Here is a 24,536-nt window from a genome sequence, read left to right as displayed (position 1 = left end):
GGTCCCCCTGCAGCTCCCGTTTGCCTCCTGAGCTTCTCTCTTCTTCCTGCTTTCTTGATGGTGAGCCTTGATGCAGGACCTGCTAGCTTAGCCAATCATTGACCACAGTGATGCCCCTTCTCGGCTATGGCTTGGCTTATCCGGCAGTTCCTGAAGAAGAGAGAAGACCAAGTGTGGTATGGGGTGTGATGCAGGGCAGATGGAATTACCCTAGGGGCATGTTACGCCTAGCGCTCCGGGTCCCCGCTCCTCCCCGGAGCGCGTACGGCGTCTCTCTCTCCGCAGCGCCCCGGTCGGTCCCGCTGACCGGGAGCGCTGTACTGTCATGGCCGTCGGGGATGCGATTCGCACAGCGGGACGCGCCCGCTCGCGAATCGCATCCCAGGTCACTTACCCGTTCCCGTCCCCTGCTGTCATGTGCTGGCGCGCGCGGCTCCGCTCTCTAGGGCGCGCGCGCGCCAGCTCCCTGAGACTTAAAGGGCCAGTGCACCAATGATTGGTGCCTGGCCCAATTAGCTTAATTGGCTTCCACCTGCTCCCTGGCTATATCTGATCTCCTCCCTTGCACTCCCTTGCCGGATCTTGTTGCCCTTGTGCCTAGTGAAAGCGTTTTGTGTGTCCAAAGCCTGTGTACCAGAACTTCTGCTATCCACCCTGACTACGAACCTTGCCGCCTGCCCCCGACCTTCTGCTACGTCCGACCTTGCTTCTGTCTACCCCCTTGTACCGCGCCTATCTTCAGCAGTCAGAGAGGTTGAGCCGTTGCTAGTGGATACGACCTGGTCACTACCGCCGCAGCAAGACCATCCCGCTTTGCGGCGGGCTCTGGTGAAAACCAGTAGTGACTTAGAACCGGTCCACTAGCACGGTCCACGCCAATCCCTCTCTGGCACAGAGGATCCACCTCCTGCCAGCCGGCATCGTGACAGTAGATCCGGCCATGGATCCCGCTGAGGTCCCTCTGCCTTATATCTCTGATATCACCACGGTGGTCGCCCAGCAATCCCGACAGATCGCCCATCTAACCCACCAGCTGTCGGAAGTGTCCACCATTGTGCACCAACTTCAGTCGCAACTTCAGCAGCAATCATCTCCTCCGCCAGCTCCTGCACCCCTTCCGCAGCGAGTGGCCACTCCTAGCCTCCGCCTGTCCTTGCCGGACAAATTTAATGGGGACTCTAAGTTTTGCCGTGGCTTTCTTTCGCAATGTTCCCTGCACTTGGAGATGATGTCGGACCAGTTTCCTACTGAAAGGTCTAAGGTGGCTTTCGTAGTCAGCCTTCTGTCTGGAAAAGCCCTGTCATGGGCCACACCGCTCTGGGACCGCAATGACCCCGTCACTGCCTCTGTACACTCCTTCTTCTCGGAAATTCGAAGTGTCTTTGAGGAACCTGCCCGAGCCTCTTCTGCTGAGACTGCCCTGCTGAACCTGGTCCAGGGTAATTCTTCCGTTGGCGAGTACGCCATACAATTCCGTACTCTTGCTTCTGAACTATCCTGGAATAATGAGGCCCTCTGCGCGACCTTTAAAAAAGGCCTATCCAGCAACATTAAAGATGTTCTGGCCGCACGAGAAACTCCTGCTAACCTGCATGAACTCATTCATCTAGCCACTCGCATTGACATGCGTTTTTCTGAGAGGCATCAAGAGCTCCGCCAGGAAAAAGACTTAGATCTCTGGACACCTCTCCCACAGTCTCCATTGCAATCTGCGCCTAGGCCTCCCGCCGAGGAGGCCATGCAAGTGGATCGGTCTCGCCTGACCCTGGAAGAGAGGAATCGCCGTAAGGAAGAGAATCTTTGTCTGTACTGTGCCAGTACCGAACATTTTTTGGTGGATTGCCCTATCCGTCCTCCACGTCTGGGAAACGCACGCTCGCACCCAGCTCTCGTGGGTGTGGCGTCTCTTGATGCTAAGTCGGCTTCTCCACGTCTCACGGTGCCTGTACGGATTTCTACTTCAGCCAGCTCTTCCCTCTCAGCCGTGGCCTGCCTGGACTCTGGTGCCTCTGGGAATTTTATTCGGGAGTCCTTGGTGAATAAATTCCGCATCCCGGTGACCCGTCTTGTCAAGCCACTCCACATTTCCGCGGTCAACGGAGCCAGGTTGGATTGCACCGTGCGTTACCGCACGGAGCCCCTCCTAATGTGCATCGGAAATCATCACGAAAAAATTGAGTTTTTGGTCCTCTCCAATTGCACTTCCGAAATTCTCCTTGGACTACCCTGGCTTCAACTCCATTCCCCAACCCTGGATTGGTCCACAGGGGAGATCAAGAGCTGGGGTACCTCTTGCTTCAAGGACTGCCTTAAACCGGTTCCCAGTACTCCCTGCCGTGACCCTGTGGTTCCTCCTGTATCCAGTCTCCCTAAGGTCGTTATGGACTCTGCCTGCCTTAAGAAGTGCCTCTCCCCCCCTCCCAGTCCAGTCAGGCAAGCCTCGGTGCCTCCTCATGGCCCTCGTCCTGGTGTCACACTGCCCCGTGCCAGGCCTCGCCCTCTGCCCTCCCTCCCCATTCCCACTCCTGCTGTTCTGCCTTCCGTTGAGGAATCCCTCCATCCTTTCCCGGTGTCCTCATCCCAGGGGAGGCAGTTACCGGACAAAGAGAAGGGGAGACCTAAGGGGGGGGGTACTGTTACACCTAGCGCTCCGGGTCCCCGCTCCTCCCCGGAGCGCGTACGGCGTCTCTCTCTCCGCAGCGCCCCGGTCGGTCCCGCTGACCGGGAGCGCTGTACTGTCATGGCCGTCGGGGATGCGATTCGCACAGCGGGACGCGCCCGCTCGCGAATCGCATCCCAGGTCACTTACCCGTTCCCGTCCCCTGCTGTCATGTGCTGGCGCGCGCGGCTCCGCTCTCTAGGGCGCGCGCGCGCCAGCTCCCTGAGACTTAAAGGGCCAGTGCACCAATGATTGGTGCCTGGCCCAATTAGCTTAATTGGCTTCCACCTGCTCCCTGGCTATATCTGATCTCCTCCCTTGCACTCCCTTGCCGGATCTTGTTGCCCTTGTGCCTAGTGAAAGCGTTTTGTGTGTCCAAAGCCTGTGTACCAGAACTTCTGCTATCCACCCTGACTACGAACCTTGCCGCCTGCCCCCGACCTTCTGCTACGTCCGACCTTGCTTCTGTCTACCCCCTTGTACCGCGCCTATCTTCAGCAGTCAGAGAGGTTGAGCCGTTGCTAGTGGATACGACCTGGTCACTACCGCCGCAGCAAGACCATCCCGCTTTGCGGCGGGCTCTGGTGAAAACCAGTAGTGACTTAGAACCGGTCCACTAGCACGGTCCACGCCAATCCCTCTCTGGCACAGAGGATCCACCTCCTGCCAGCCGGCATCGTGACAGGGCAGATAGCATAAACCCCTTATATTTGTGACGCAGGGCGTGGTTTATCCTCAATACCACCCAAAGGTATACCGCTGGATCCTGGGCTAGGCACGGGGGCAATAATGACTCAGACACCAAGTTATGGACAATGGTAGCTTTACTAAGTGTCAGATCGTACAGTCTATACAGTGTAGCCGGGCCCATGGAGGTGACCAGTGACTTCAGGGACCTTGAGGGCTTGCTGGGACTTGCAGTTGTTTTGGACAATTTAGTGCAGGTCACGTTGACTTGACAATAGATGACAGTGACTGACTTGACTGGAGACAGACTAAGCTGTGACTTTATCTTACTTGTAGATTTGTAGCTTGTGGCTGCAGACTGCACTTGAGGCTCCTATGACTCCAGACACACTCTAGGACTCAACCGCACTGGACCCCAGCTTAGCAGAAAGAGAGAGAAGAGACTCCTCCCAGGGCTTTCTTGTGGGATCTCATTGATCACCCTTAAGTCACCTGGTCACTGATACCTCCTGGGTAACAATCACATGATAACTCACATGACAACTGAAGATCACATGGGAACATTTCTTAAAGTTATAACACTTTTCTACACACTTTACAGCATAATAAAAGGCAAAACATATGTACATGAGGGGACACACAAGGACTTGACATAAGAGAATGAAAGCTGGAGGGGACCAACGGGGGACTGGGACTAGGTATATATATATATATATATATATATATATATATATATATATTATTATTTTTTTTTCTATTTTACTCCTGTCCCAATTCCATATCAGTTTTTATTTAAAAAAAAAAATGGATAACTCCTTTAATGTTCAGCCTAAAAGATGTTGACAAGAGTTTCTTAAAATGTATATATATATATATATATATATATATATATATATTGACAAGTGTCTTAAAAAAAATGTATATCTGTATATATATATATATATATATATATATATATATATATATACATATATATATATATATATATATATATATATACATATATATATATATATATATATATATATATATATATATATATATATATATATACACACACAAGAAAACCCAAGAGAGCAGAGGCTAAAGGACAGGATCTTATTGATGAATCTTTGTACAACTATTTATACATTAGTCACCCAGTCACACCAATGCTTTATGTATTACCTAAAATACATAAGACATTGATCGACCACCCTGTGAAGACCAATAGTCTCCGGACCAGGGTCTGTGACTAGCCATATATTTATATTTTTGGATAGGATTCTCAGACCCTATGCCACATCAGCTAAGTCATACATAAGGGATACAGGCGACTTTCTCAACAAATTGAGTGGAATTCATGTGCCGGCGGGAGCCATATTGGCTTCCTTCGATGTTGTCAGCTTGTACACCTCCATACCCCATGATGGAGGTGTACAGGCTGTGTCCTCCATTATTGCAGGGATTTTCTCACCTGAGAGGAAGACACTCCTTACTGAACTTTTGTACATTGTATTGACAAAAAATCATTTCATGTTTAATGACATCCATTATATACAACGCACAGGTACAGCTATGGGGACCAATGTGGCGCCAACATACGCGAACATCTACATGGCATACATTGAGGAAAACATCATCTATGCATGCCACCACTTCAGCCATGTGCTGAGGTGGTGGTATTACATAGATAATGTTTTCTTGATATGGACTGGGACAGAGAGTCAACTACATGCCTTTCATAAATTTTTTAATTCTATGGTTGACAGCATTAAATTTACCCTGACCTTCTCTTTTACTACAGTTAACTTTCTGGACACTCAAGTTACCATCTCAGGACATCACTTGGGCACTGACATCTTTATAAAACCGATGGACTGCAACTCGACACTTAGGTTTGATAGCAATCACCCAAGGAATATGATACGCTCGCTAACGACCAGCCAAATGATCAGGGCGAAGCGTATCATCAATACACAGCAACTTGTTGATCGGGCATTAGATACCATGACAAAAAACTTTATACGCAGAGGGTATCCTAGAAGACTAGTGGACGACTGCAGGAGAAAAGTAGTGGGTATGGGCAGACAGGAGCTGCTCAGAGGCCGTGAGACCAATCCCGGCCGACGTGTAGCCTTTGTCTCCACATACTCAGAGGCATTACAGAAAATTACGAACATCATGAGGAGACATTGGCACATACTCAGAGAAGGACATGAGGGTATCCCTGAGTTCGAGTGCCCCCCCCTTGATGTCATACAGAAAGGGTAGCAATCTTAGGGACAAACTGGTTAAGACGGACGTAGCTTTGGATAAATCTCGCCAAACATATATATCCAGTATCAGCAAGGGCTTTTTTCCTTGCCGCTCCTGCGTGAATTGTTCCTACATGCAGAAGGGCAGGGAATTTATACATCCGGTGACTGACAAGAAATATACATCAAAAGTTATTTAACATGTACGTCGGATCATGTAATTTACGTGCTTTGGTGCCCCTGCCAATTACTTTATGTAGGGGAGACCACCTGGGATGCTAAAACCAGGATAAATCAGCACAGGTACACTATTCGGAAGGGCCGCACCGATTTACCAGTACCTAAACATTTTATAGAGGCAGGACACAAGGAGAGTGAGTTAAAATTTATGTTACTGGATCAGGTAACTAAACCAAAATGAGGAGGCAACCGTACAGCATTATTAAAAAAGAGGGAACTATGGTGGATCTTTGAGCTGAATTCACTTAGGCCACACGGCTTGAATGTGGATTTAAAAATAACACATGACATATGTAATGCATAAGTTGCATTAATGCATTGCATCAATTTGTATAGGTGTGATAAGAAAAAATATGTATTAGAAATTTTTTATATGTTTTTTCAGTTGTGTGTAACCATGATTTTAATATTATTTTTTGTGTGTTTACTATGCAGTACGGTGGACACGGGTTGCTCAGTCTAAAATAAGAAAGGAGACAGCTATAGTTTTTCTACATGCAACAGCCGATAAAAATGGCGAGAATACAAGGTCGGTACTATTTATTTATTTATATGAGGGCTTAGAGGTCACTTCCCCGGATTACTGTACTGTGCATCCTTGTTAACCGGGGCAACCGCCATATGGTGGGGACCGTGGTGGACATGGACGGGTTAACTGGCAGACTGCGGTTCAATAACCGAAGTTGACCGGATTGCTAGAGCTGCAGTGGGGATTGCTGTGCACCTATTGCCCTGCGATGTAGCGAGAAGCTTCTGAGCGCCTGCGCAGGCAGAAGCTTGGCCGCAGCCTAGCAACAGTGAACCTGTGACCGACTATGACGCCACTTCCGGCTTCCAGCCTGCACGTCGAGGAGAACGGCGTTGCGGAACTGAACACACGTGGACTTTGTTTACCTTGCTGTCCCCCATACCAACCTATAGAGCACCCGTGTCTCTGCCCAGGTAATTAGTAAACGCCATTTACACATGGACACTAATTAACAAATTTTAACTGTAATATGCACTTTACTGTATGTACATGCAATCGCACATTGCATCCCTATAGTGGGATGCCATATGAATGTCTGTATTTATATTGAGCACTTAAGTACATACAGAATGCTACATGTTTGTTCTAAATATGCACTGTGATGTTACTAATTGATGGGCCCTGTGTGGCCATATATTTTTACTTGTATGCACATTTTGTTGCTTGACAATGGCTAGGTGAGCTAGCCGAAACGTTGCCACCATGTTATAGGACCATTTTATTTGCACCATACGGGAGTGCTGTTGCCTATTCGTGTACTATATGTGTATATATATATATATATATATATATAACAAAGCTGTTTCACCTGTCCAATAACCCGTCACTGCTGTTCCCCACTTCTTAGTCCCCATCTAAAAGCAAGGAAATGCACACTTAATTGGTCATTGGCTGAGGAGGATCACGGCTACAGCCATTGATTACCAAGTGGGCCTTTCATGGGAGGGGACCAGGAAGTGGTGATCAGTGGGGACATGAAACTGTCAGAAGAGCAGTGGCGGGCTACCCAGTAGGCAAGTATAGTCTTTTGATATGTTTTTTTTTTCTCTTAGCTTGACCACTTTTTAAAAAAAGAAAAGAAATGCCAAACAGCTTCTTTAAGTTATAGAACAGTAGCTATTGCTGAATTTTTGGCTTACATAGTCTTTCGAGACAGATGTATGGAAGGGATATATACTTGAATGTACAGGTATATGCAAAGAGGTATGACCCATCTACAGCCATGGTCTTTAACCCCTTAAGGACCACAGTTTTTTTAGTTTTTGCACTTTCGTTGTAAAGGTCTTACCATAATGGCAGAGGATAGGTGGATCCGCTGTCCTGTGTGGACTATGACTGAACTGTACCAGAGTCTAAGGTGCTGCTGGTTTTCACCAGAGCCTGCCGCAAAGCGGGATGGACTTGCAGCAGCAGGCGGCACCCAGGTCGCTACCCCTGTCACGATCCGTCCACACAGGTTGCCCAGATGATGCTTGGCACAGAAGAAGGCAAAGTCAGACAAAGCATAGGTCAGGAGGCAGGCAGCAAAGTAGCTTAATCAGGTCACAGGCACAAAGTCATGAGGCAGGCGGCAAAGGAGCGCACTAAGGACAGGGGATGAGTGCGCTGGCGAAGCAGAGGAGCAGAGAGGCCGGGGACAGAGGAAGGTAAGGGGATGCCCGGGGCTCGCATGCTGTAGCGCCCTGCAGAGCGAGTCCCAGCGCCAACAGGAAAACTAGAAGGGGATCGCTCACGGACGGACCTCACAGCCGGAGCGTTGCTCATGGTTACGCCTGGGACACACGTGCTGGTACGTCCTTGGCTGCGAGTCCCGGAGCCAGGGAGACCAGGGAGGGGGCAGTGCTCACAGCCAGAATGAATAGCCAGAGCGCTGCCCCTAACATTGATATTTTCCACCTCACCTTCTAAAAATCAGAACGCTTTCAATTTTGCACCTACAGACCCAAATGAGGTCTTGTTTTTTGCACCACCAAATGTACTTTGCAATTACATCAATCATTTCAACCAAAAAATTATGGCGAAACCAGAAAAATATTATTTGTGGGTCAAAATTGGAAAAAAATGCTATTTTCTAGCTTTTGGGGGCTTCTGGTTCTACGCAGTGCCATTTTCGGTATAAATGACGCTATATATTTATTCTGTAGGTCCATATGGTTACAATGATATACAATTTATATCGTTTTTTATTTTATTTAACTACTTTAAAAAAATTATAACTACATGCACCAAAATTAGAATGTTTAAAATTGTCATCTTCTGACCCATATATCTTTTTTATTTTTCCATATACGGGGCTGTATGAGGGCCAATTTTTTGCGCCGTGATCTAAAGTTTTTATAGGTACCATGATTGTTTTGATGGGACTTTTTGATCACTTTTTATACATTCTTTTAGGGTATACAAAGTGACCAAAAATACGCAATTTTGGACTTTGTTTTTTTTATTTTTTTATATGTACGCCATTGACCGTGCGGTTTAATTTACATTATATTGTTATAGTTTGGACATTTATGCACGTGGCAATACCACATATGTTTACTTTTATTTTTGTTTATGTATATACCGTATATATTTTTTTATGGGAAAAGGGGGGTGATTTAAACTTTTATTCAGGAAGGGGTTAAATCACATTTATTCACTTTTTTTAAAACTTTTTTACACTTTTTTTTAGCCCGCATAGGGGACTATTACATGCAATCCTTTAATTGCATACACTGAACAATGATATGCCATAGCATAGCATTGATCAGTGTAATCTGTGCTCAATTGCTCCAGCCTGGATCTCAGACTTGTAGCAATGGGGCGATGATCAGACAACAAGGAACAAGGTAGGGCGCCTTCCACTGCCCTCTCAGCTGTTCAGGATGCCGCGATTTCACCGGGGCAGTCCCAAACAGCTCTTCTGAGCAAACCGGCAGTATTTTCTCTCGGTTTAGATGCTGCGATCAACTTTGCTCGCGGCATCTAAAGGGTTAATACTGGACATTAGCCCGATCGGCGATGTCCGGTAATAGTCGCGGGTCCTGGTTACTGATAGCAACCGGGACCCAACAGGTACAAAGCGCGCTCAGCTCCTGAGCGCGCTTCACATAACTGGAACAAATTACTATATTATAATGAACCCCTTTAACTTTTTCAACTAAGAAGATCATGCTTTAGTTTCTGCTTTTCAAGGAGTCTTGGAAGTTTCTCAAATTCCATTACAATTATAACTTCCCTCTAAGGGTGCGACATGTGCAGCCTCCTAAGGGCCTAGTAGGTAAGGGGGCCCACTAAAATCTTTAAAGGGCACTCTACGCTTCATAACAAAATGTTCCGAACACTTAGAGCGGAGCCGGGGGGCTCGTGATGTCACGGCCCCGCACCCTCACACCCCACACCCTCAATGCAAGTCTATGGGAGGGGGCATGATGGAGCAGCAGAGCACCCCTTTAAGCGCAATGTCTTGGCAGGATATTTGTTTAAATAGGGGATAAGTTTTGTTATACTGGACTGCTCCTTTAAGTCCTCATCCACTTGACAACTTCACTCTTTAGCACAGTGTTTCCCAACCAGGGTGCCTCCAGCTGTTGCAAAACGACACCTCCCACAATGCCTGAACATTGGCTGTCCAGGCATACTAGGAGTTGTAGTTTTGCAACAGCTGGAGGCACCCGTGTTGGGAAGCACTGCTCTAGCAGCTGGGAGATGGTGCTTTCACACTGCAGGGGTTGGACCCCATAGACTTAGAGTAGCATAAAAGGTTTAAGCTGACCTACGGACTAAACAGGCTTTTCAAGTGACTGCAGATCCACTGTTCCTGAAGTGTGAGAAGAACCAGACTCTTCTAGACTGTCACCTCTTCTAGACTGTAACCATTATGCATGTATGCCACTTAAACTGACTGTGACTATGAAGTATGTTGTGCCTCTATGCAAGTACATCAAGTTTTCTCCGACATACTCAAATATCTCACAGTAGTAAATATCCCCATAGGGGGAGATTTATCAAAACACGTGTAGAGGCAAAGTGGTGCAGTTGCCCATAGCAACAAATCAGATTGCTGTTTAATTTTTCACAGGCCTCATTAAAACTGAAAGAAGCAACTTGATTGGTTGCTAAGGGCAACTGCACTACTTTGCCTCTACACGTGTATTGATATATCTCCCTCTGTGTCTCTCTCTCTATATATATATATATATATATATATATATATAAACAAGGATAAGCACATACTGATACCAAACTACTGCAGGTAGGTACTACAGGTGCATGCTGCTAGGCTTAATATACATAAACAGGAGAATGCAGCAGCACACTGCTAGCACAAAGATACAGATAAAACATGAAATGCTATATTGTTAAAAAGCAAAAAATGAAAAAATTGGAGGTGCTTTGCTCACCATTTGGCCAAATAGTTTGGACCATCCCACCGTGATAAGGTGACCTCATTGGGACAGACCCTACACTGTAAATATCCCTCTGTGCAATCAGTTACCAGGCTTGTAAGGAGATGGGGCATAATCTTAGCCAGCTTCGCTTTAGAATAATAGACCACGTCCCTCCTCTCAGACGAGGAGGAAACCGGGAAAGGCTTCTTAAACAGAGAGAACTCCAGTGGATACATAGACTTAATACTCTGTATCCACACAGTTTGAACATCGAGTTTAATCTTAAACCATATATGGAATAAGTTAGATTGCACCCTACTTTCTGGTTATTCCCCCATACACTGTTTTTATTTTTCTTCCCCTTTTTTCCCTTTTAGTGTCCTAATTTTTTAGGCTCTTTTTCATTTTAGTCCTTTCCCTTTCCCCCCTTTCCCCCCTTCCCCCTACCCTTTTTTCCCCTTTCCTTTCTGCTCACATCTTCTCTTTTTTATTTATTTTTTTCCCCTCTTTCTTCTTTTTTCTTTTTCTTTCTCTTTCCTTTTTTTTCTCTTTTCTCTTTTTCCTTTTTCTCATTCCCCTTATTTTAGTACCTGTTCAGAATATGTATAAACAACACTTGAATAACGTAAGGCATTGTTTTAAAAAATTTTTATGTCTTCTATTTTTTAGGGCACTTTCACACTTATTGCACTCTGGATCATCTGACTACAAGCAATGCTGGGAGCTCCATGGAGGAACACACAAAACAACAGAACTCACAAACAGCAAGATCATCTTCCTAAAGTATGTGAGAAATTTTACATTGCTCTGTGATCCCGGTCCGGCCCCTGTCAGAATTAATTTGAGCTCCTGCTGACTGTATCTGCCAGCAGGCTCAATGTGGATTCAGGACGGATGCGCTATGCGTGCATACTGCGCATGCGCTGGGGAATCCCTTTGAGCGATTCACATACTTGGGGACTACGCTGCGCATCATAAGTTCGCGTATGCATATGTGGATACTGCACGGACAATCTGTCATTGCAAACTCACGCGATCACACAGGGATTCTCGAGCAGCCGTACTAGTGATGTTTACAAACAGCATCATGATGCGCAGACCCCGTGTGATCGCGGTTCCCAGTATAAATGGAAGAGGATTGGAATGTAGTTATATAATAAGGGAGACCCCTACATCGCGGTATGTCATTTGATCACCACTTAATACCACTATTGTATATGATATTTGTAATGTTTACAATTGTGACATGATTTTTGTCATGTGGTCACTTTCTTAACCAATGATAATCAGTGGGTTTTCCCACTGCTAATGCACTGATGTCACACAGATGTGTTTCTACCAATCAGGTTTTTTTGTTCACCTATTTAAGATTGTTGTATATCACTCTTTTACTATCCTTGATAAAGGCTTGTACGCCGAAATGTTGCATCTTTTGCTCACATGCAATAAAGAACCTTAACCTGCTATTAACCTGGACCCAGTGACTGGTGCAGTTTCCTTGAAGGGAGGACTGTGTATATATATATATATATATATATATATATATATATATATATACATACACATATATATATATATATATATATATATATATATATATATATATATACCGAGCCCTCCCGTCAGCCGAAACAATAAAGCTGTGAGTAAAAAATAGACAGCCCTCTTTTTACAAGCCAACATGAACGTCTAATGCAACCAGATTCCTCCCGGCTACTTAAAAAGGTATTTTTTCATCAGCCACTGCATAGATCCAGGGTTTTACCATTGATTTATTTTTAAGTTGCCTATTTTTAAGAATTTTGTTATGAAAATGTTTCTCCTCCTGTTCCCATGGGGAAGGGTGTGCAGCCAAAACATATGAGAAAGTATGAGAAAGCATCTTTCATTGATAGCCAGACAAGGGCTGAAGCATGAAGGGGGCTATTAAAATAAATCTTTTTTTAAAATACACATCAATATAGAATAAAAATGACTCGACTGTTTCGGCTAAGCTCAGTTCTCTGTTCATTCTTCTTCACAAATGGCAACCATTGGCAGCACTATCTCAGGGGCCTACTCATAGTTTTATGATGATGAAGCGTGGATGAAAATATGAAACTCGTATGATTGAAACTCGTGCTCGTATTTATATAGGAGCTTTAGATTTTATTACAGAATACAAGAGGACTAGGCTTCACGATAAACGTTTGTATGTACGTATGTGTAATACAGTCGTGTTATTCAAAGATCGCTGGAAGGCGCAACCAGTGCCATTTAATAAAGTTGATACAAAAAGTAACAGTTGCTTGTGGCAACCAATCAAATACCTATCAAATGAACTGGATGTTCATTTTTAGCAGCATTCAAAATGAGGGTTGTCTCAGCCCTTTTCCAGATTGCAGTGTGGCCCAAGACATTACATCACTAGTCAGGTGTTGAAAGGAAGCGTGGCTGATCTTCAACAGGTGAAGTGACTGCTGGGTGAGGAGGAGATAATTCTTCACCCGGCTGCAGGGAACATAGTTTCAAGCACAGCATGCATGGAAGGAAGTTCAGATGTGTTGCAATGGGTGGGGTGACTGAGGTGTGGAATGGAGATAAGTCACCTCCCCCCTAGAAACAATGCATTTCGCTATGCATTGCACAGCTTCATCAGACAGGATGCCTAATGAAGCTGTGCATGTGTAACGAAACGCGTTGCATGTTTGAATAAACCTACCTGACTTTTACACCTGCTGCTTCCCTGCATGTACTTGTCCAGCGTCGGATTGATTCCTGTTGTTTCAGTCACTTCATTGCTGTCAGGATCCGGACTGGTATGCAGCGAGGACACTGGTGGTTGATCCTCTGTGTCAGTGGGGTGATGGCGTGGGCCATACCAGGGGAACGGAGTCTAAGGGGTTACTGGTTTTCACCAGAGCCCGCCGCAAAGCGGGATGGACTTGCAGCGGCAGGTAACCCCCAGGTCGTTCCACCCAATAGCGACTCAACCCCAGCTGACAGCTGAGACTGTCGTGGTACAGGAGGACTAGACAGAGGCGAGGTCAGATGTAGCAGAAGGTCAGGGCAGGCGGCAAGGTTCGTAGTCAAGGGCAACGGCAGAAGGTCTGGAAACACTGGTAAGGGCACTCACAAAATGCTTTCACTAGGCACTAAGGCAACAAGATCCGGCCAGGACAGGAAGGGGAAGTGGGTTTTTATTCACATGGAGCAAGGAAGCTAATTGACACAGATTGGACCAGGCACCAATTAGTGGTGCACTGGCCCTTTAAATCTCAGAGAGCCGGCTCGCACGCACCCTTGAGAGCGGGGCCACGCGCGCCAGGACGTGACAGCCGGGGAACGGGACAGGTGAGTAGATTGGGATGCGACCCGCGGGCGGACGCGTCCCGCTACGCGGATTGCATCCCCGCCGGCAGTGACAGTGCAGCACTCCCGGTCAGCGGGTACCCCCCCTTAGGACTCCCCCTCTTTTTATCTGCATGTCTCTTCATACGAGACGAGGCCAGTGGGAGTGACTCTTGAGTCTCCTTCCAGATAACGGAGAAGTCCCGGGTTACTTCATATACGGCAGGAACTCCAGAAGAAGTGGGAATGGGGAGGGGGGGCAGAGGGTGAATCTTGCCACGGGGCAGAGTGGTACCAGGAAGGAGGCTATGAGGAGATAAGATCTCTGCTTGCTTTTTGCAGAAAACATCAGAAAAGTCCTGGTAAGCCTTGGGAGGGCCCGGTAAAGGTGGAACCTAAGGAGTTAGACAAGTGGGAGCAGATGTGAGGCATCGTTTGTGACAAGAAGGACCCCAATTTTTGATCTCCCCAGTGGTCCAGTCGAGGGTAGGAGCATGATGTTGAAGCCACGGCAGGCCGAGAAGAACTTCAGAGGTGCAGTTAGGCAGAACGAAAAATTAAATTTTTTCATGGTGAAGTCCAATGCTCATGGGCAGGGGTTCAGTGCGGTAGCGCACAGTGCAGTCCAATTTTTCTCCGTTAACATCAGAGATAGAGAGCGGTTTGACAAGACGGGTTACTGGGATACTGAACCTATTAACGTAAAGGCCAAAATAAAGTTTCCTGCAGAACCTGAGTCCAAGAAGGCCACTGCTGAGAAGGAGGAGTTGGTGGAAGGAGAAATCCGCACAGGTACAGTCAGACGTGGAGAGGCAGAATTTACACCAAGAGACGCCACTCCCATGTGAACAGGGTGCGTGCGTTTCCCAGACACGGAGGACGAATAGGGCAGTCCACTAGGAAATGTTCGGTACTAGCGCAGTACAGGCATACATTTTCATCTCTGCGGCGAGACCTCTCTTCTTGGGTCAGGCGAGACCGATCCACTTGCATAGCCTCCTCGGCGGGAGGCACAGGAGTAGCTTGCAGAGGATTCTGGGAGAGAGGTACCCAGAGATCAAGGTCCTTTCCCTGGCGGAGCTCCTGGCGTCTTTCAGTAAAACACATATCAATGCGGGTGGCCAACTGGATAAGTTCAGATAGGATAGCAGGAATTTCTCGAATTACTGGATAAGCCTTTCTTGAAGGTCGCGCAGAGGGCCTCATTATTCCACGATAGCTCAGAGGTGAGGGTGCGGAACTGGATAGCGTACTCGCCCACAGAAAAACTCCCTTGGACAAGGTTCAGTAGGGCTGTCTCGGCTGAAGAATCCCGAGCTGGCTCCTCAAAGACACTACGTACTTCTGAGAAGGACTGGATTGTAGCAGTGGCAGGATCGTTGCGGTCCCAGAGCGGTGTGGCCCATGACAAGGCCTTTCCAGACAGGAGACTGACCACGAAAGCCACCTTAGACCGTTCAGTGGGGAATTGGTCCGACATCATCTCCAAGTGCAAGGAACACTGGGACAAGAAGCCACGGCACAACTTAGAGTTCCCATCGAACTTGTCAGGTAGGGACAAGTGGAGTCTGGAAGTGTCAACTTGCTGCGGAGGGGAAGCAGGAGCTGGCGGAGGAGATGGTTGCTGCTGTAGAGGCAGAAGCTGCTGTAGCATGGCGGTCAACTGCGACAGCTGTTGTCCTTGTTGGGCGACCACGGTGGCGAGGTCAGCAAGACTTGGCAGCGGCACCTCAGCGGGATCCATGGCCGGATCTACTGTCAGGATCCGGACTGGTATGCAGCGAGGACACTGGTGGTGGATCCTCTGTGTCAGTGGGGTGATGGCGTGGGCCGTACCAGGGGAACGGAGTATAAGGGGTTACTGGTTTTCACCAGAGCCCGCTGCAAAGCGGGATGGACTTGCAGCGGCAGGTAACCCCCAGGTCGTTCCACCCGATAGCGACTCAACCCCAGCTGACAGCTGAGACTGGCGTGGTACAGGAGGACTAGACAGAGGCGAGGTCAGACATAGCAGAAGGTCAGGGCAGGCGGCAATGTTCGTAGTCAAGGGCAATGGCAGAAGGTCTGGAAACACTGGTAAGGGCACTCACAAAACGCTTTCACTAGGCACTAAGGCAACAAGATCCGGCCAGGAGAGGAAGGGGAAGTGGGTTTTTATTCACATGGAGCAGGGAAGCTAATTGACACAGATTGGACCAGGCACCAATTAGTGGTGCACTGGCCCTTTAAATCTCAGAGAGCCGGCGCGCGCGCGCCCTAGAGAGCGGGGCCGCACGTGCCGGGACGTGACAGCCGGGGAACGGGACAGGTGAGTAGATTGGGATGCGACCCGTGGGCAGGCGCGTCCCGCTACGCGGATCACATCCCCGCCGGCAGTCACAGTGCAGCGCTGACCGGGGCGCTGCAGAGAGGAGAACGCCGCGAGCGCTCTGGGGAGGAGCAGGGACCCGGAGCGCTTGGCGTAACAATTGCTCATCAGTCTCCAGGAAGGCTGTGGACGACTTGGTTACCCGTTCCATGCGCTATCCGTTGTTGTGTGTGAGTTCACACAACCTGATCCGGTAAGCGGCTGTGGATGGTTCCCTTCCCCCTCTATATGATCCTGAGGTTCTACACACAGAGCGCCTTCTACCTTTCTTGCTTTCACCCAGAAACAAGGAATAATGGGGATTGCAGTTGAAGGGAGGGCACAGAAACAGGAAATAGCCAATTCACAAAAACAAAGCAGCTAAATTATGGAAGACACAGGACATGACTGTTTACCATCAACACAAGCATGAATCCTTGGTAGGCATGTCCATTACTGACTGACAGGCAATTAATAAAGTCACCTTATAATGGATACCCCTTTAAATATTAGATTTCTCTGTTAGATCAGGTAAAACAACAATTTTTATATTATAATTTTGTTTAAAAAAAACAACAACAACAATTGGGGCCCTAAATAATCTTTTGATTCCTTCTTAGAAAATCCACCTAATGTGCCCAGTGCTGATAGAGCATGTGTGATCACCAAGGTTATCCCCTTACGGTATATTGACATATGTGTGTGATACAGAATAATTTCTCTCTAATGTGGTTGCAAAATATACAAAAATGTTGACTACAGTGTTTGCAAGTTGGCAGGTCTGGTTTCATGCCCATAGGTTTGTGCCCTATTTCAGGCTTATTTGCAATGCATCAAGTTTCTTGCATTCAGAGTTCCAAACAGGCTAGCTCCAGATCGTTGAACATATGTGAATGACCAATCCACAGCACAAAATGGTACCCATTTTTTTTTTCTTAACCCACACTTGAACCACACTTTAAATGTTTTAAAAATGTAATTATCATCTCACCTCTTTTTTCAAAAATGCTTTAAAAGATTTGCTGTGGCTTACTGTAAGTGCCTGATCTAGATGAGTCATCCTCATTCAAATATTTTCATAGTTTAATAAAAATACCAACACTACATTCTCAGACAATTAATTACGAAAAGTCAAAAACCTCACTCCCCTTTCCCCCTTTAAAGGGCACGATTATCACAACTTTCCTAAAGAAAGTCTGAATTTGGTGGACGTCTCTATCCTGCACATCTTTTACATTTTCTTCAACAAAAGGGACACTTTATATCTATTTATTACCATACTGGGTTTGGGGAAATACAGGTGAAACTCGAAAAATTAGAATATCCTGCAAAAGTTCATTTATTTCAGTAATGCAACTTAAAAGGTGAAACTAATATATGAGAGAGACTCGTTACATCCAAAGCAAGATAGTTCAAGCCGTGATTTGTCATAATTGTGATAATTATGGCTTATAGCTCATGAAAACCCCAAATCCCCAATATATGATATGATTTTGGGAGCCATGTAATCTGCTGGTGTTGGTCCACTGTGCTTCATTAAGTCCAGGGTGAACGCATCCGTCTACCAGGAAATTTTCAAGCACTTCATGCTTCCTTCCGCAGACAAGATGCATTACTGAAATGATTTTTCGAATTTCACCTGTATATTAAGGATGACATAAAGCTGCTTATGCAGTGGGCATATCCCAATATGTCGGAACATTGGATTAAAGTTTATACTTTGTACCATGGTGGAATTTCTGAAATGTTTTTCCTGCGCTAAAAAACATCTACTCCATTCTAATAGTTAAAGTGACTGACCTACATACAGTAGAAACCCCCATATCCAGGTTACAAACAACCCTTAAATGGGCACTGTCATTAAACATGATTTTTTATATTTGATTCCTTAATAAATAAATAAATAACTTTTGTAATTGGCTTCCTTTCAAAAAAAAAAAAAAAAAACATTTTGTGTTGGTTTTTCTGTTGTATAATTCTGGCCACCAGGGGTCTCTCTTCTTGGCCAGAACACATTCTGTCTGGTCAAAATCTCAGATTTTGGTCTCCTGCTTGTAATGGCAGGAGACCAAACTCAGGAAGTGTTTCTCTGCACTGAGCTTGATTGACAGCTGCAAAGAGCCTCACTGGAAACTGATGCACAGTCTAAAAGCTGAACAGCTTTTCAAAGCTCTGAAATTTTTTTGAAGGGTGGGAGGGGTGTTAGGAGTAGGTAGGGAACATAGCTTGAGTTAGTTTAGAAAAGTTTATTTGGTGACAGCTACTCGATTCCACAAAAACTTTTCTGGGAAACTTGGCCTCAGCTAATGCACAGAAGTTGCATTAAAAGTTTTGCTGTTATTTATAGAAAAATTTGACATGTCGCACAGACATGACAAAAGTTTTGATCAGTACGGGTATCAGTGCTAAGACTCTCACTGATCTCTAGATATATCAAGGCAAAGCATGAGGTAGTGTACTTTACTCCCTGGCTCGGTTCTCTCTTTAACTCATTGCAGGAGATGGAGCCACCTACACACCTGTTTTACGATTACTTTCAACTACATTTTAGCCTGAGTACTTAAACTTCTAGATTGTTAAATAGTAGAGATGAGTAAGCCTGTCGAAAAGACAGGAGTCCCTGCTCTTGTACACTGAGTGGCAAGACATGCAATGTAATAAATTTGAATAATCAATAAAGTATGGCCACTTACCTCAATGATCACACACATTTGCTGAGTAGTGTTGCTCGCGAATATTCGCAATGGGAATTTTATTCGCGAATATCGCATATTCGCGAATTCGCGAATATTCGCGAATATAGCACTATATATTCGTAATTACGAATATTCGTTTTATTTTTTTATTTTTTTTCACAGTACACATCACAGTGATCATCCCTCTCTGCTTCCAGCTTGTGTGGTGTAAAGAAGGCTCTAATACTACTGTGTGAGACTGGTGCGTGCATTTTCGCATATGCGAAAATATTGCATATGCTAATTTTCGCATATGCGAATTTTCGCTTATGTTAATTTTGTGTATGCTAATTTCCGCATATGTTAATTTTAGCATTCGCGAATTTTCGCTTATGCGAAAATAAAACGAGAATATTACGAATATGCGAATATTCGCGAATATATGACGAATATTCGTCCATATATTCACAAATTCGAATATGGCCTATGCCGCTCAACACTATTGCTGAGCACTGAGTACCCAGCTGAGTGAATGTTTTGAATGTAAGTATGGGCAACTGCAGGCATTCGCACAGTGCACGGCCTAGCAAATGTTAACTGAGCAGTGAAGCATAGAATTTATGTCTCACTGCTCCGTGAACAGGAGCAGGGACACCTGAGATTTGACATACTCTGCACCTTTACCTACTTACTGTGGCCTTGGAGAGTACATACAGGAGCAGGGACTCCTGTCAACGGCAAGAGTTCCTGCTCCATTATACTCCAGTGAGAGTTGGAGGATATGTCTTGCAACTCATTGTACAGGAGCAGAGACTTTTACCTTTAACAGGTGTCCTTGCTCCTGTTCTCGATTCTCTTGCAGCCAATTCCCAAATTTTCAGAGTGAAACCGATTTTAAACAAATAAATACATTCCTTTCTATTCAATAATGATATAAATAGGATGCAACAAAATCCAATGATGGGTCTGTGGATTGTAACATCTGAATGTCCCAAACTTTTACTGAACTGGGCTGAGTTTGGCATCGATGACCTCAATATGGACAGTAAAATATGACCATCTAAAGGCCATGTTAAACCGGCCATGAATTATGTGCTGAGTGTTGCATTTTCCTTTTATTTATATCTCTTTTGGCTTTAGCCGCTGTCCTCGTGACAAATATATCTGTTAAAGAACGTCATCCAAGGGCTTGGGAAGGAGTTGGTTTAGTATAAAGCGTCTGAACAACTTCTAAATTGAGCTTTACCAGATCCGACTGCTCACCAGCTTTTAGCACCGCTCATCTACTTCTCTTACAAAGTTTCATTAGCCCTTTTCTTCCAGACGAAGGGAAGCGTAATTAAAAGCAGGCGAGGCAGTCAGTGGCCTAATCACATGGTTCATAATATTTATTTAACATGGCTGCCAAGTACCTCTCTGTTCGAAGGGTTGTGTTTATATTTGCCAGGAGATGTATAGCTTCCTTTTCATAGGTCTTGTTTCTTATTGGCATGGAGAATTCTCGGCTTTCTGTAAACAGGTTTTGATACACATTTTAACTTGTTGGAGGCATATTAACCTGCTTGGTGATCTGGCGGATTGTTATTGACATTTTTCTAAATTCTCGTTATGATATAAATGTTATGTTATTGACCAATAAAACCAATGGGCAAAATTATTGTATAAAATATTTGCCACCAATATTTCTACCTCCATTATTGTTCAGATGAAGTGGTAAGAATATCGGTACGTAAAATTTTTTGTAATATATTATTCGTTTAAGTTTTATATTTTATTATGCCTAAGATGTAAGAGTAAGGGGAAGATTTTCAGTGATTAGTACCTTGTACAGTGATGTGTAATGAACATGATCTTTGGCGCTCATGGAACACCTGCTCCGGGCCCCGTGCCCGCAGGGGGCCCCCATCACACTTGGGACATCCCTATGTCCCGGAAAATCTTTTCAGGACACAAGGATGTCCCGGCGGTTACCTCTTTTCGGCGTCCCCCGCGTTAACTTTAAAAACGCAGGGGCCGCCGGGAGTTTGCGCACGCAGGGACGTCACTGACGTACTGTGCATGCGCCCATAGAAGAAATGCAGAGCGGGGTGTGAGAAGATGGACGCGCGTGCATGGTAAGTTACCAGCGGCACGTCATCTTCAGTGTTCCGACCTCCGCTCTCGGGACTTACTGCTATGGCCCAAAGGCCATAGCAGTAGATCATGACCCCGGAGTCCCCGGACTGGAGGAGCGGTGGTTGGAGCACTGAAGTGGGGCAATAAACAGGCATACAGCCTCCAGCCATACACTGTATGGCTGAAGGCTGCATGTCTGTGGGGGAACATACTGCACCTAATGTGGGGACTATACTGCACCTAATGTGGGGAGCTATACTGCACCTAATGTGGGGAGCTATACTGCACCTAATGTGGGGAGCTATACTGCACCTAATGTGGGGAGCTATACTGTACCTAATGTGGGGAACTATACTGTACCTAATGTGGGGAACTATACTGCACCTAATATGGGGGACTGTACTGCACCTAATGTGGGGGAACTATACTGCCAACCTAATGTGGGGGAACTATACTGCACCTAATGTGGGGAATTATACTGTCAACCTAATGTGGGGGAACTATACTGCATCTAATGTGGGGGAACTGTACTGCACCTAATGTGGGGGAACTGTACTGCACCTAACGTGGGGGAACTATACTGCACCTAATGTGGGGGAACTATACTACACCTAATGTGGGGGAACTGTTGTGGGGGGAAACTATACTGCACCTAATGTGGAGAACTATACTGCATATAATGTGGGGAACTATACTGCACCTAATGTGGGGAACTATACTGCACCTAATGTGGGGAACTATACTGCACCTAATGTGGGGGAACTGTACTGCACCTAATGTGGGGGAACTGTACTGCACCTAATGTGGGGGAACTGTACTGCACCTAATGTGGGGTAACTGTACTGCTCCTAATGTGGGGGAACTGGACTGCACCTAATGTGGAGGAACTGTACTGCACCTAATGTGGGGGAACTGTACTGCACCTAATGTGGGGGAACTGTCGGGGGGGGGGGGGGGGGACAACATAATGAAGTGATCCGTCTTCCAGGCAGCCTTAATCTGGCCCTGCCTGTGACAATCAGGGATAAGAGTTTTTATGCCTTTTTAAGATGCCTTAATATTAATAGGTAGGGTATGCCAAGGATTTAATGCTAAACAGTTTGCTGTGCTTTGCAAGGTTCTGCTTGGTACTCAGGAGCCAGTAAGGTGTTCACGTGGGGACAAAATGTTGTACGCTTTTTCTATCGACATGCAAAGTCACAAAAAGGTGGATCAAGTAAAGGTGTGTTAAGCTGTCTATTACTTATAGGGGTATATTCACACTGTGTAATTCCTGAGTGCCATTACGAGAAGTGAACTTTAGCATCAGTGGGAATGGGTCTTCATTCACACTGAGGAATTTCAGCGGCGGACAATTCCGCTGCTGAAATTGTTCCGCGCAAAGATAGAACATGTTCATTCTTTGCGCGAAAGTCCGCGAGCACTGCATAGCTGACAATGGTGATGGAGCATTGCCGCGCGGTCCTAAAGCCGAAATGAAATCTGCAGTGACAGGTGGAATCTGCAGTGTGAACATACCCTAAAAGGCGGTTTCTGTGACTTTTACTTGGATGTCCTCCCCTCAGGATAGGCCATCAGTGTATGATGGTTGGGGTGCTGAACTAAATGGGAGCTGAGCTGCAGTAATCCGGCTTGGCTAGAAAACGAAATTAGTCATTCATTATCTATGTGCCGGTACCGTGGCTCTGTCAAATAGCTCATTGTCATTGATGGCTGATCAGACATTGATGGCTTATGTGGAGGATGGGCCATCAGCGTAAAGGCCATAAAAAATGTCTTCCATCTCAGTAGATCCTACAGTACTTTGGGGGTCTTCTGGTTTTCCCCAAATGAGATATTTTGAAATTGATTATGCCTAAGCTTTTGCTCTGCTGGGAAAAGGTAATATCACTGCCTCCAACTATTGAAGTAGAAATGCTTGACTAAGGTTGAGAGAGAGAGAGAGAGAGAGAGATATTGGCAGAGGTATAACTAGAAGCTTCTGGGCCTGACTACAAAATCCTAAAAAGAACCTCTGAAATGGCACCAGGACCTGGGAACATCTGCCAACTCTGCACCTTCTATAACTACAACCATCGGCAACAAACATGTTTGGTCAGCTAGTTTCTGACCATATACAGTCATGGCCATAAATGTTGGCACCCCTGAAATTTTTCAAGAAAATTAAGTATTTCTCACAGAAAAGGATTGCAGTAACACATGTTTTGATATACACATGTTTATTCCCTTTGTGTTTATTGAAACTAAACCAAAAAGGGAGGAAAAAAAGCAAATTGGACATAATGTCTCACCAAACTCCAAAAATGGGCTGTGGAAAACTAAGATTGTTTCAAGCATGTGATGCTCCTTTAAACTCACCTGAGGCAAGTAACAGATGTGGGCAATATAAAAATCACACCTGAAAGCAGATAAAAAGGAGAGAAGTTCATGTATTCTTTGCATTGTGTCTCTGTTTGTATCACACTAAGCATGGACAACAGAAAGAGGAGAAGAGAACTGTCTGAGGGCTTGAAAACCAAAATTGTGGAAAATATCAACAATCTCAAGGTTACAAGTCCATCTCCAGAGATCTAGATTTTCCTTTGTCCACAGTGCACAACATTATCAAGAAATTTGCAACCCATGGCACTGTAGCTAGTCTCCCTGGACATGGACGGAAGAGAAAAATGTATGAAAGGTGTCAACGCAGGATACTCTGGATGGTGGATAAGCAGCCCCAAACAAGTTCCAAAGATATTCAAGCTGTCCTGCAGGCTCAGGGAGCATCAGTTTCAGCAGGAACTATCCGTTGACATTTAAATGAAATGAAAAACTATGGCAGGAGACCCAGAAGGACCCCACTGCTGACACAGAGACATAAAAAAAAAAGCAAGACTACATTTTGCCAAACTGAACATGAGTAAGCCAAAATCCTTCTGGGAAAATGTCTTGTGGACAGATGAGACCAAGATAGAGCTTTTTGGTAAAGCACATCATTCTACTGTTTACCGAAAAACGGAATGAGGCCTACAAAGAAAAGAACACAGTACCTACAGTGAAATATGGTTGAGGTTCAATGATGCTTTGGGATTGCTTTGCTGCCTCTGGCACTGGGTGCCTTGAATGTGTGCAAGGCATCATGAAATCTGAAGATTACCAACGGATTTTGGGTCACACTGTACAGCCCAGTGTCAGAAAGCTGGGTTTGTGTCCGAGATCTTGGGTCTTCCAGCAGAACAATGACCCCAAACATACGTCAAAAAGGATCCAGAAATGGATGGCAACAAAGCGGTGGAGAGTTCTGAAGTGGCCAGCAATGAGTCCAGATCTAAATCCCATTGAACACCTGTGAAGAGATATTAAAATTC

At 45.6% G+C, this 24,536-nt stretch overlaps 1 long non-coding RNA gene across 1 annotated transcript in view; it reads left to right on the top strand.

Annotated features, from left to right (window-relative positions):
- The window catches only part of LOC130360861 (uncharacterized), a 77,536-nt gene that overhangs the window by 46,239 nt on the left and 6,761 nt on the right, over positions 1-24,536 (top strand). The window contains exons 2-3 of the long non-coding RNA XR_008890841.1: positions 6,259-6,352; positions 11,392-11,505. This is a non-coding gene — a long non-coding RNA (uncharacterized LOC130360861). The remainder of the gene's footprint in view (positions 1-6,258; positions 6,353-11,391; positions 11,506-24,536) is intronic.

The sequence above is a fragment of the Hyla sarda genome, chromosome 3 (genome assembly GCF_029499605.1).
Source record: "Hyla sarda isolate aHylSar1 chromosome 3, aHylSar1.hap1, whole genome shotgun sequence".
Taxonomy (NCBI): Eukaryota; Metazoa; Chordata; class Amphibia; order Anura; family Hylidae; genus Hyla; species Hyla sarda.
Note: the sequence above shows the minus strand (reverse complement) of the source record. Positions and strands in the feature narration are given on the sequence as shown.